Below are 12,972 nucleotides of genomic sequence, written 5' to 3' on the forward strand. Positions count from 1 at the left end.
TTATCTGTAAAATGAAAAGACTGAATTAAATCAGTGTTTTTCAGATTTGAGTGGTGAACCGTTATTTTTATGAAGTTAATTTAGAACAATTCCTATTTCTATAAAAAAATAGAAGAGTGCATTGCAAGTACAAAGTCTATATACGGTATGTGAATCCTGGGTAACTGCGAAGAAATTTTCAAGAGACCTTGAATTAGAAGATCTCTTTAACGGTTTTATGAATTGTTCATGAGAAAGGCATGTAGTGTGGGGAATGGAGGGGGAGGCAACTTATTTCAAGTATGGGATATAAAATATATCACGTGTTCTTGCCATATAGTGTCAAGGCCAATGATCTTTAGAAAGAACAGACTTGTTTCAATAGGGTGTTTGGTTTACTCACAACAGGTAGAAAAGGAAAAAAAGCATTTATAGCTTGTGAATGTGAAAATATGTCTTATCCTTGAGATCAGAGAATTCTCAGTGTGAGAAGTGAACAGATGTATTGTGAATTACAGTTACTGATCAAGAGGTGGTTATTATTCAGTCTGGCCAGAATGCTCTCTCACCAATCAAATTACTTCCAAACTAGAAAGTGAGAAAGTGCTCTGCTTTTTGATTGCTTTGTTTATATTTCATCTATTTTATTGTATATTTTGTGCTGTTTGTTGGGAAGTGGGTTCTTTTCATGGAGAGTAAGGGAAGGGGGAAGGCCCAGTATTTTACAAGAAACATTGAATTTCAAGCTTAACTGGTTACTGGAAATAACTGGGAAGTAAAAAATAATAAGAAAGTATCAGGAGCACTACTCCAGTCTTAAGAAAGTAGGACTTAAGGGAATGGGTGCTAGAAATATGCTTTTATTTCTTCTTTTTTTATTGAGGTGGAGTTGATGTACAATATTATATGTTTCAGGCATACAACATAGTGATAAACAATTTTTAAAGGTTATATTGCATTTATATTTATTATAGAATATTGGCTATATTCCCTGTGTTGTACAATATTTTTTAAAGGTTTCTTTCCCAGGCGATTCTGATGACCGGCCCTGTTTGGGATCAACTGGTCTAGAGACTCAGCTTCTCATCTCAGCTTCACCTGTGCCTAGCTATAGACGCCAGAGAAAATCTCATAACCTTTAAAGGTCTCCTTTTTCCAGTTCTAAAATTTACATTTATGTGATTCACTGAGATTTCTGATAAAGTTTCACAGTTAAAAGAAAGTTAACCACAAATCAGACAATGTCCATTTTTTTAAAAAAATTGGAGCTTGAGACATAAGTTTATATTTAGTTGTTCTAAAAAGGAAATTGTAATAATTTCTACATGCTGGGAAGGGTTCTCTTTTAATATTAGATCCCAATGCCGACTTGTTGACAGTGTCAAGTGTTAATCAGTGAGTAGGCTGTCCTCTTATGCGATTCCCCCATATGCTCCTGTTTTATAATCCTGCCGGTTTCCCCTACTCCAATCATAAAAGTCTGAACTGGGAGTAAATATTTCTGACCAACACAAACTGAGCTAATCAAATTTCATCCCCTCTGGGGAATTTAGGACTTGAATGAAATTACTTTGAGTCTGGGGTTCGCTGTTGTTGAGTTATACGAGCGAGAGCGATACAACCCTATAGGAGACCAAAACTATGAGGAACTTAGATCTTCCCCATGTTCCATCCTTTCCAAGACTTGATGGTTCGGTGATTCCTTCTATTCTGTAAACTACTTCCAAACTCTTTCTGATAAATTCTGTGTGTTTGCCTTAGGCTGGAGCTCTGCTGGTATTGGGAAGGGAATAAAATCCTAAGGAATCTATTGTACAGAATAACAAACTTCTCTCCTATGTATCTAGAAAGGTGTTAGTTTTGTACCATCCTTGGGAGGCTTGAGAAAATAGTATTCAAAGCAGATGAGAAACCTGGTTTGAAAAATGCTGAGCTAGACAATGTTGATTTATGATGGTTTCAATACAGCTATGACAGATGGGATGTGGGGAGGTTATGGAAGAATCAGTATGTAATTAATAATAATGATAATAATTCCATAATCATTATATTACTGATCCTTATTTTTAAAAAATCTGAAGGTGTGGCATGACAGCATGACTATAGCCATTGTACTGAAGTAAGCTCAGACTCAACTACATTCACTTGCCTGTGGTCATGTAGCACCAACCATTAAGTGGGGGAACTGAACTCAGGATTCCTAATTCCAAACCAAGGGTTCTATCCATAGGAAAACACTAGTCATTATTGATTTATCCTTTCATACATTAATTAGAGAAATATACATGCTCCCAAATTAATTCATATAAACATATAGTAAGTAATACCAGCTTTCTCTTCAAATGTTTTATTATACTAAGAATTTCATTTATATGGAAAAGTACCTTAAATTTGGGAGAAAAAAAAATTCATTACATTCTTTTAACACCCCAGCATATATTGGACCAAAAAGTCTGTTGAAGGTGTTCTTTTCCGGACTAAGGAAGAAAAGTGATCAGAATAGAAAGTTTATTTCTGATAGAGTGTGAACAGAACACCTTCCATGTTGCTTTGTTTTTCTTAAATTTTAAGTCCTTACAGTATAAGTGGAAAAGTAGATCTAGAAGCTCAGGGAGACAGAGGTTGCTATGGAAAGTTCCTTGTAAAAGCAGCAGCCATCAGAAACCTTTAAAGACACTTTAACTCTAGCATGTTGTATGATTTTGACAGCAGGAAAGCAATAGAGTTTGGCACAGAGTTGAGCCTCAGTAAATGTTTATTGAGTGAATCAATGAAACAGTGGCTCAATGAATCAAGAATGTTATAGGGCCATAAAATTTTAGAATTGAAAGAAACACTGGAGATCACTTAGTCCAGCTATGTCACTTTGCCAGGGAAGAAAATATGGCCCAGTGAGGCTAGCTGGAGTGGCCAAGGGCAGAGAGCTGAAAAGTGGCTGAGTGGAAACCAGCGCTCAACTCTCCTGATCCTTAGTGCGATGCTTTTTTCCCTTAGAGAATGAAAAATAAAAACAACACAAAAACCTCATGAAATCATTTTGCAAGTCATCAAGGTATAAACCTCTTCAAAAGGGTAAACCATCAATAAAGAGACATATTTTTCCTTCCTTTATGCCATTTGTAATACCTCCATCTCTTTCTTACTCCATGAACCTGAATTAACCAAAAATTTCCTAGAATTCGGGTGCTGGGCATAATGATATTCTGGTTATTAAATGATTAGGTAAAAAGCTGATTTTTTAAAACTGCTGGACAGTCCTTTAAAATATGGTAGTTACTTTAATAATAACACTAATAATAACCAACAGTTGATTGCCCACCATATGCCAGGTATTTCTTTATGCTCACAGCAGCATGCTGAGGATACATTTTTCTCATAGAATTGTTAACTAAAGGCCCCTGACACAGAATTTAAGTAACCTCCACTATAAAGAAAATCTCTAGAAACGGGCCAGTTATGTTCCTCAGCACTTACTGGAAGACAGCAAAACTGATCTTTTGACCCCTCCTGATTCCTCCCTACCTCCCACCTTCCTTATCTACCTAAGCACTGGAGATGGGTGAGTGGGGCAGAAGAGTCAGTAGGTCATAGACCCTATGAAAATGTATTGTCCAAGGAGAAGTGTGCTTCCTTTACCCAAGGTAACCGGGAGAACAGACTACTATAGAAGCGTGTGCAGTGCCTGTGTATGCCTGCAAAAGAGGAATGTCTGCATTCTGCACTCCTTACACATGACAGTGTCTGCATCAGATTTGCTGACCTGCCTCGTGCCTTTCTGAGGAGAGAAGGGGACTGGTACAGTGGACAGAGACCAAGGAGTATAACCTATACTCTCAATGTCTGGTATAGCCAGGAGGCCTAAGATTCTATGGGTCATGCAGACACTCCACTTTAGTCTGGGGCTTGAGCCATCTGGCCAGTATCACTCACAAGAAGGCCACTTGCTGGGCTGCTGGGCCAGGGGATCACAGTAGCCAGATGCAGTGTGTTGGAACCAGAGGATGAAGCAGGTTGAACCAGATGAATCTCTCTATCTCCACCACCCCACCCCTTAAATTATGTTTGGAAAATGCAGTGGGGAGGCCCTACAGAGCACTTAGGAATCTACCATTTGGAAGGCATCAGAGGTCAGTGAGGGTGAACCAAAGAAGCAGGTACAACCAACAGAAAGAGACTGTAAGCATGGCCACTGTCCTGTTCTCTTCCTGTCATTGACTCCATCCCGATAAAATGGAAGGGCCAGGTGTATATTACTCTATAGCCCTCATTCCTATGGTCTATAACTTTATAACTGTTAGTCTCATTGCTAGCACTTTCATGCATATCCAGAATCCAAACTCCACACAGAAACCAGACTTAACTTTTAAAAATGTAAATCAGAACTTGTCACTCTCCAGCTTCAGTACTCCAATGGCTTTCCATTGTACATGGAATAAAAGACACAGACGTAGAGAATGGACTTGAGGACACAGGGAGGGGGAATGGAAAGCTGGAACGAAGTGAGAGAGTGGCATGGACTTATATGTACATGGAATAAAATAGAAAAGTTTGACCAAGATGATGCCTGAATGAATTATTAATCTCCCTCTCAATTCCAGTTTGAGGACTGCTAGGTGCTTTACATGTGTGACTTTTGGATTCAATATTCTTTGCCTTAAGTTCAAAGACATGCCATGGGTTTCCAGCATCCTTTCTCTTCCCCTAGTGCAAAGCATGGTACTCTAAAATCCAAGTGTTCTTAGTTTATACTGATCTTAGTATAAATGAGGATTGTTTATAAATACAGGATATATATAAATCTGCTATAAATATCATTGTCTTCCTATAATTATATATATAATAGTATATTTGCTATATATACATACATATAATTTATTTATTAGGTAATCATTAATTGACCCCAAAGGAATCATAAGTTCATATAGAGATTCTTTGCAAAGGCTAAATTCACCAAGCTATGTTTTTACTTTGATTGTGTCACTGGTATCCTCCAGGTTAAAAGATGCTAGAGTCTAGTTGTCATAGATTCAGCTGTGGGAGTTGAGCTGGAGGCAGGCCCAGAAATTGCGATATTGCACACCTGGTGAATGTTTGTTTATGACTTTCCCTGTGTGTCATATCATCTGTGCAGAACTGAATGGTCATCAGCCCAGTTAGGCATGGAGTGGCCTGTTTGGTTCCCAGCACCTGCAGTTATTGAAACAAATGCAAATCAGTTGCACAGTAGGATTGGAAAATTGCCATAGAGTGTTGGGTTATGTCCTATTTTTTTTTTTAATATGTTCAAGTTTAAGCTGCATTTAGTTTTTGGTAATGAATTAGAGGCTCATTTCATGGCAATACATAGGAAATAAGGAAGAACATGAGGTTGGAATAAAGAGGGCAAGAGTTATACATATTTTGATTCTACTCCAATTTTTTATGTGACCACAGTTTTATCTGTTGAGGCTTCACTCTCTTCATCTAATAAATTAGAGCATTGTGCCAAATAATATCTAAGTCTTCTTTACCTTTCATATTTAATGACCTCACGTATATTGTCATTAAGAGTGTGCCTATTTTGGGGGTTATCTGATGGATTCTTGGCAACTTATTTCTGGACTGGTTGCCTTGAGGTGTACCTAAAGTGAAATAAAATCTTGAAGAATGAATATTTTATGAAGCTTGATTTCTTGCTGCAAACAATAGAAGTTAGCCGCAGAATTTCTGTAGATTGAATCACATTTGGGAATTTTGGAATGATTTACAGCATTGCATCAGGTAGAAAATCCAAGGAAAGAGTGAACTACTCTCCCTTTAAAATAATGCTGTTTTTCCTTATAGTGATCAATTGATTGTTTTAATTTCTAAATTACAGAGGGTTTTGGCAAATAAAACTATGCTGTTTTCTGTTACACTGAGGGACTGAGAATTTAACCTGATGTGATTTTCAGTAGGCAGACTTTCTTTTCCTGTTTTTCTAAACTTGCTTTACCTTTATAGTCAGAGAAAGCCAGGCATGTTATTTAATTTAATAATGTAAACTTCTAGCGTGTACTTTTGTTTAGTCAGGGACATTTTCGGCACAATATTCTTGTGTATTTGACTTCTAGAGCAGTAAAACAAATGAAACAAGTCTCTTACTCAAGCGTTGGTTTTTGTTCACTTGCTTTTTTCACATGTTGATTTCAGTTTCTGGTCTGTGTTGAACACGATCTTAGAATATATTTTAAGATATAGTAAAACCTTATAAACCTGTGTGATTTGGGATTGTGTATATGAAATGCAAGATAATCAAGAACAATAATGTAGGTCAGGTTCTTGGCTTAGGAAAATGGCCTGACATTCTTCATGTAAGTGAGAATAGTGGGACTCCTCTCTGCCCATAGACATCATTGTCCTTAGGAACTAGGGCCATTCCCTTGCAGATCCTTCATTTAGTAAAGAAGTTCAGTGAAGCTGAAAATTGTGGAAACATAGGGTCAAATTAATGAGACTTTACCCCAAGCATAGGCAATGGGAAGGGGCATTATCCTGAGAATCAATTTCTGTGTGAACTTGGGGAGCCATTTAACCTTTCTTTGTGTAATATTCCTCTCTCTAAAGTAGAAGTCAGTAATTCTTGCTGTTGAAAAGGATCTGTTTTTTTCATTCTTCCATCCAAAGATTGAAAACCTTCTGCCATATGCAATTATGTTTTTCAGTTATGTATTTCAGTTATGTTTAAGTTCTTTTTTTGATGAGTAATTTGTTTTCTGTCAAATTGAATGTTCCTCCTATGGATACCTCTCTTAGAAAGTCTTCATTATATTGAGAATATGTTTTCCCATACCTTTCATGCTTTGATTCTACTTACACCCCTGTTTCCATACAAAATGGAATTACTCTTCTAGGGGACATCCTTCCTGATGTTTCAAGATACTGTCATGTATTCCCTAAATTTTTTCTTTAGAGAGTTTTTAACACTACCTTATATAATCTAGAAGTCTTTTATCATCTTAGCATATATCCAAACGTACTCCAGCTTGTCTAAATAGGAGTGTGATAACAGGCATGAGCTGCCTAGCACTAAAGCACAAGACCGTCCCATCCCTCCTCTAAGAACTTTCATGAATGTAACCCGTGCATACCTGGGCTTTTTTGAATGTCTCTATCACACTGTTGATTCATGTTCTAAATCCTCTAAAGATTTGGCTTTGTTTGTTTTATCTGATGTGTCTTGTTTCCTATATACTCTTACTTGTTCAGTTGAGTAGTTTTAGACCTGAGAATAGAACTCAGGTTTATTCCCATTAAATTTAACTTTGTCAGAATCAGCTTATCTAGTCAGCATGACAAGAATTTGTACAATTTGGATTTTTTCATTGAAATTTCCTTCAGAAAATTAGATGAGCAAGAACTGTGTATTTTCATCTAAATTATTAGAGGGCTGAAAATTGAATAGGACTAATTCCAATGGCACTCTATTAGATCTCTTCCTCCAATTGTATTGCATAGGAAAGCAAATTAATATAGAATATTAGAAAAATGCTCCAAGCTTTTGAGCAGTTTATTTTTTAATTGTTTCTCTCATTCTATCATAGCATTTCTATGATGAATAATAGAGACTCCCTTTATCTAGACAATGATCCATTAATCAGCACATTTGGCTATGGTCCTTCAAACAATTATAATTATATCCATTGCAGCTTATATACTTTTTTCTAAATCCTATGAGGTCGCTCTGGAGAGCAAATGGTATTAAGGGATATTAATATGCATTGAAAAGTTTTAAAATGCTACATAACTGGTATTATTATTGTTGCTATTATTTTCATTTTTACTAATAAAAGTAACATTAATGGGAGTAGTGTCTTGCTCATATCACCCTATGAATCAGGAAGAAAAGACTTTATCAGGTGAACTTGTTTTGTTCTCAATCATATAGATTATTTAAACTAGTATTTAAATTATTTTTTGAAATATAGTATAAATACTAAGAAGTGCACTATCATAAGTGTACAGCTATATGATCTTTTGCACTCTGATCACACCCATAACCAACACCAGATCCAGAACAGAACATTGCTAGCACCCAAAAAGTCCTCCTAACTAGTCCCTGCTTCATATCTACCAAAGGTAGCCATTACCTTGACTTACAACAGTAGAGATTAGTTTTTGCTTGTTTAAAAAAATTTTATATAACTGGAATCATAAGTATGTTCTCTTTTATGTGTGGAATTCTTTTTACTCAATGTTATTATTCTGAGATTTATCCATATTTTTGCACATAGTTGTAGATTATGTATTCTCCTTGTTGTCTAATATTTCACTGTGTAAGTATACCCCAATTTATTTATCCATGCTACTATTGATTGGCATTTCAGTGCTGTTCAGTTTGAGGTTATTATGCAGAGTGCTGCTGTAAACATTCTAGTATGTTATTCTGATGATCTTTTTGTCCATTTTGTTGGATGTATCCTTACAAGTGGGGGTTACTGGGTCATAAGGTAGGCAGGTGTTTAGCTTTAAAAGATATTGCTAATTTCAAAAAGCAGTTCTCACCCGCAATACATGAGAGTTCTAGTTGCTCCACATCCTCACTAACACTTTGTGCATTTTGTCTTTTTCATTTTATTCATTGTAGTGGAATGTATTGATATTTTATTGTGGTTTAGTTTGCATTTCTCTGAATACTAATAAAGTTGAACATCTTTCCATATGGATATCCTTTTATCATGGATAAAAGTGTCTGTTCCTGTTGGTTTGGCTAGTTTTGTTTTTTTTGTTTTTTTTCCTGATTGATTTGTATAAGTTCTTTATGTATCCTGGATATAAGAATTTGTTGATATACATGTTGCTGTTAATCTAATTTCTTTTTGATGTTTATTGTTTTAGAACATTCTAGAAATGCACAAGATATTTGGGACTTACATTTTAAAATGGACATAGACCCATTCTTTAGGTGTTCAACAGGAAAGCATAAATAACTCTTCACTATGCTGCTTGGTATTTGCATATGACATAGCAGAAAACAATGACAAAGACTGTATGGTGACAAATAATTGGAGGAATTGTAGTGCTCTTGAAGAAAGTAGAATGACTTATGTATTCTCACATAGTACACATATTCTTTCTTGAAAAAGAACATAGCAAAAAGATTTTCCCTGCTTAGATTCATGTCTCATTTATGGCATTTTGAGGTAATGATATATTATACAGTGTGATTTTTTCCAAAACTATGTGGTTGCATTTAATGCAAATTTAAATCATCTAAATTTGATATTAAACAATATAAAAGCAGTGATACATTTCCATTTTTAAGTAATAGGAATATGATGGTGTGAAATGTCATCAATTCTCATATAACTTCACAGCTTTCCATCTAGTGAACTGCAAACTCTATTTACTATTTTTTTCCTTTGGCTCTGCCACATTATCTGGCAAATAAATCCTTTGTCAAGATTTATTTTGAATAAATCATATTTGGAATGATGTGAAATCACTTAGATAAAATGCTACAGCCTTTTAACTAGATCAAACCTCTTCAAGCCCCCAAACTCTGTTATTTAGTATTTAAGGGTAGTCAGAGGTTGAATTCTAATCCTGCTTCTGTGGTTGGTGCACTTTCTGAATTTGACAGTCATTTAAACTCCATGGGCATCATTTTCTTAACAATGTAAATTAAAAGCTTGGGCTAGAAGAGGGTCTCTAAAACTCCCTTTGGCTCAGAGGTCTGTTCTGAGTATTCCTTGGGGATGAAAAGTTTGCAAATATCATCTTCAGATAAGTGAATCTCAGTATATCTGAACCAGAATTCACTTGACTCGCTATCATCAAATGATCAGAACAGTGAGAAGAGAGAAATGAATTGAAGGGAATTGGGAATTGTATTTTTATTGACTATGGTAACAATTTTCTGAAGACTGACACCTTTATAATATGTGACGTTCCCACGGGCTCGCATAAGGCCAAATAGCGCTTATTGCCGTCAGTCGATTTCCAGCTCATCAGCACTCTCTATAGCATTGGATAAGAATTACTATTTTTCCATAGCTTTTACAAAGCCTGGAGTTTTTCTATCTTTTCATATCATTTTTTGTCAATTTCATGGCTATGAAATAGTTTCTGAATATAATTTGATTTTTGCCTTTCCCTGAAGACTCATAGAATTGAGCGTCTTTTTATTTATTCATACAGCATATACCTGTTTTTCTATGAAATTACTATACATTTATTTTGCCCATTTTCCCATTGTTCATCTTGTTTTTCAAATCGAGTTATCAGAATGCTTTGCGAATCCTGTATTGTAGTCCTTTGTAGATTAATATGGTATGAAAATATTTTCTACCAACCTAATTTAGATTCTTACTCTCTTTATGGTATTATTGATGAACCATTAACTTATGCATTAAATTAACTGCATTAATTTTAATGCAGTTGAATTTATCAATATTTTATTAGTGATTTTTGTGGCTATTTAATAAATCCTTCCATACTTCAGTATTGTAATTTCTTGTCTTACAAAAGTTTAACAGACTTACCTTACTAATTTATATCCTTAGTCCATGGAGAATTCATTTTTTGTAAACAAAATGATGTAAAGATCCAATTTCACTTTATTCATGTAGATAACCAGTTGTCCCAGCACCATTTATTGACTAATCTATACTTTGCTCACTTATTTGCAATGCCTGACTTGATATAAATCATTTTCATATATGCTTAAGAATATTTTTAGTTTGATTATTATCTTTATTCTCCCCCTTTTGTCTATCCTAATGCATTATCTTTATTATCATAATTTTCTAATAATTGTTCATCTTTACAGGAAAGTTCCTTAATCTTCTTTCTGTGGTGTATCTTGGCTATTTTGGGCTCTTTGTTTTTCTCATAGAACTTGTAGAATCAGCTTTTCGTATTCATTTTAAAAAATCATTGAGATTTTTACTGGAATTTCATTGAATCTATAGCTCTGTTTGTATGTTTAAAATATTGATTTTCCCTGGTACGTATAACCCTACGATCTTTCTGAAATATCTTCAACCCAACAGTTTTTTTTTAAGATAATTTTGGTCTTTCAGTGTATACAATTATATTTGCTAATATGATGTGGGTTTTTTCACTTATACTCTTGATAATACTTATGTGTTTCTCTTGTCGTCCTACATTATCTAGGACTTTAAGCACAGTATGTTGATAGTGGGCATCTGTGTTCTGTTTCTGATCTTAAAGAGAGTGTTCTAGATTTCACAGTGAAGTATGACATATGCTATTTGTTTTAGATCATTTATCACATTTATTACATTAGGCAGGCAAGGAGGAAGACATCTACCATTTCTAGTGCCCACCAACTTTGCCAGATGCCTGTACAGCATTATCTCATTATATCCTGAAAGACTGGTATCACTAACCATTTTTAGAAACTGAGATTTAAAAAGATGCATAATTGCCCCCAGTGCAGTTAACAATTGGCCAGCTAGGATCTAAATTCATAGTTTAGCCTGCTTCTTTTTTTTTTTCCTAGTATATCAGAAATATTTAGTTGTGCTGGCTCCCAATATCAAGGCACTTGCCATATTGAACTGACCAGGGAAACAAACACCTAAACTGTAGACATTCAGAGACAAGGATTAGGTCAGTCTTGGTCACTCTGTTATCCCTAAAGACTAGCACTGGGCTTAACACTTGGGGGGATTTATGCCAATATTTTGAGTGTTTGAATGGAAGGGACCCTCTAGTATGGATTGGGCTGTGCTTGGTGACTCTGCCTCAGAATGTGGTGGGTTGAGCCTGACCACTAGACTTCACTAATAGTTTACTAGTAAGACAGTGACTCTCCCTCAAGGATTCACTCTCTTGTGAAAGTTCTTAGGTGCTCACAGTCTTACTCAGTGCCATGTCTTGTTTACCTGTAGCTGCTTATGGTACTTTCTGTATCCAGAGAGTCAGGTCATTGGGCCTTGATGAGCTGAGACCTTGATTTGAGCTCTGATGCAAAGACATGAGTTATTAGATTATTGAATGACAATATTCCTGAGGTAAAATCCTATTGCCAGGATAAGAGTGAGACCCCTGTTAGTATATGAACCCTCCAGTTGGCATAGTAGAGATGCTGTATTACCAGGGAAACAGGTTAAGATTCTCTAGTATCACTTATAATTCTATGTTTATAGTTTATCGGAAGCTGAGTCCAAACCATACTGTCTCATTTTTCTTGGTACAACGCCATCATTGCCTAGAAAGTTGAGGGAGCTTTTGGCTTCTACTCTTTTTTTGGCTAAACTCGTTTAATTATTGGGAAAAGACTGCTCTTTCCAAATAGCCACATTTCTGTTTGGTCTAACATTTTGTGGGATCTACGTTGTTACTCCTAAATGTAGTAAAGACTGAGATATATAGATGATGTTGAGACTTCATTTACATGCTGTTCCCCTGAGGATGTCCTGGATTTCCAGTCTCATAAAAGCCAGCCCTACCATCTGTTTGGTGAGATCAGGGAATGAACCAACGATCCAGCTAATACCATTAAGCCTTCTATCACTGCCGCCTCCACCCAGGGAGAAAAAATGCACTTGCTCTATAGGAAATCTATTTACTTCCAGACCAAATTCTATTATTTTTTCTTTGCTTTCCCCTCATCAGATAATCTGTTATGGTTTCTCAGTGGTGGAAATATTTGGCTCTTCACTGAGAAGATCTTTGAATATAAATGCCTCACTGAAAATTAAAATAACGCCTCAGTTGGATGGAGAGAATGTTGTAAACACATTGGAATCCATTGTTGCCAGCAGAGTAGAACCATCCAATATGTATTTATGGTACCTGACTCGTGCCCTCAAGATATCACAGAGCTACTTTCTCTGATCAGAGCTCTTGCAGTGATACTTTAAAATGCATTGAATTTTCACGAATGTCAGCTTTAGCTATTGCAGTTGATGGCCCAAGAGCTGAGGTTTATTAAAAATATACTGCCACCTACAGTACTATTTAACTCTCTTTGACAGGGCTCTTGTCATGAATGTTAACTAGACA

General features: G+C 35.7%; 1 protein-coding gene across 14 annotated transcripts in view; it reads left to right on the forward strand.

Moving 5' to 3' along the window:
• The window catches only part of NRXN1 (neurexin 1), a 1,121,986-nt gene that overhangs the window by 416,877 nt on the left and 692,137 nt on the right, over positions 1-12,972 (forward strand). The gene's annotated exons all lie outside the window — the stretch shown is intronic.

Source organism: Monodon monoceros, unplaced genomic scaffold (assembly GCF_005190385.1).
Source record: "Monodon monoceros isolate NGI ecotype Baffin Bay Population unplaced genomic scaffold, NGI_Narwhal_1 Super_Scaffold_19, whole genome shotgun sequence".
Classification (NCBI taxonomy): Eukaryota; Metazoa; Chordata; class Mammalia; order Artiodactyla; family Monodontidae; genus Monodon; species Monodon monoceros.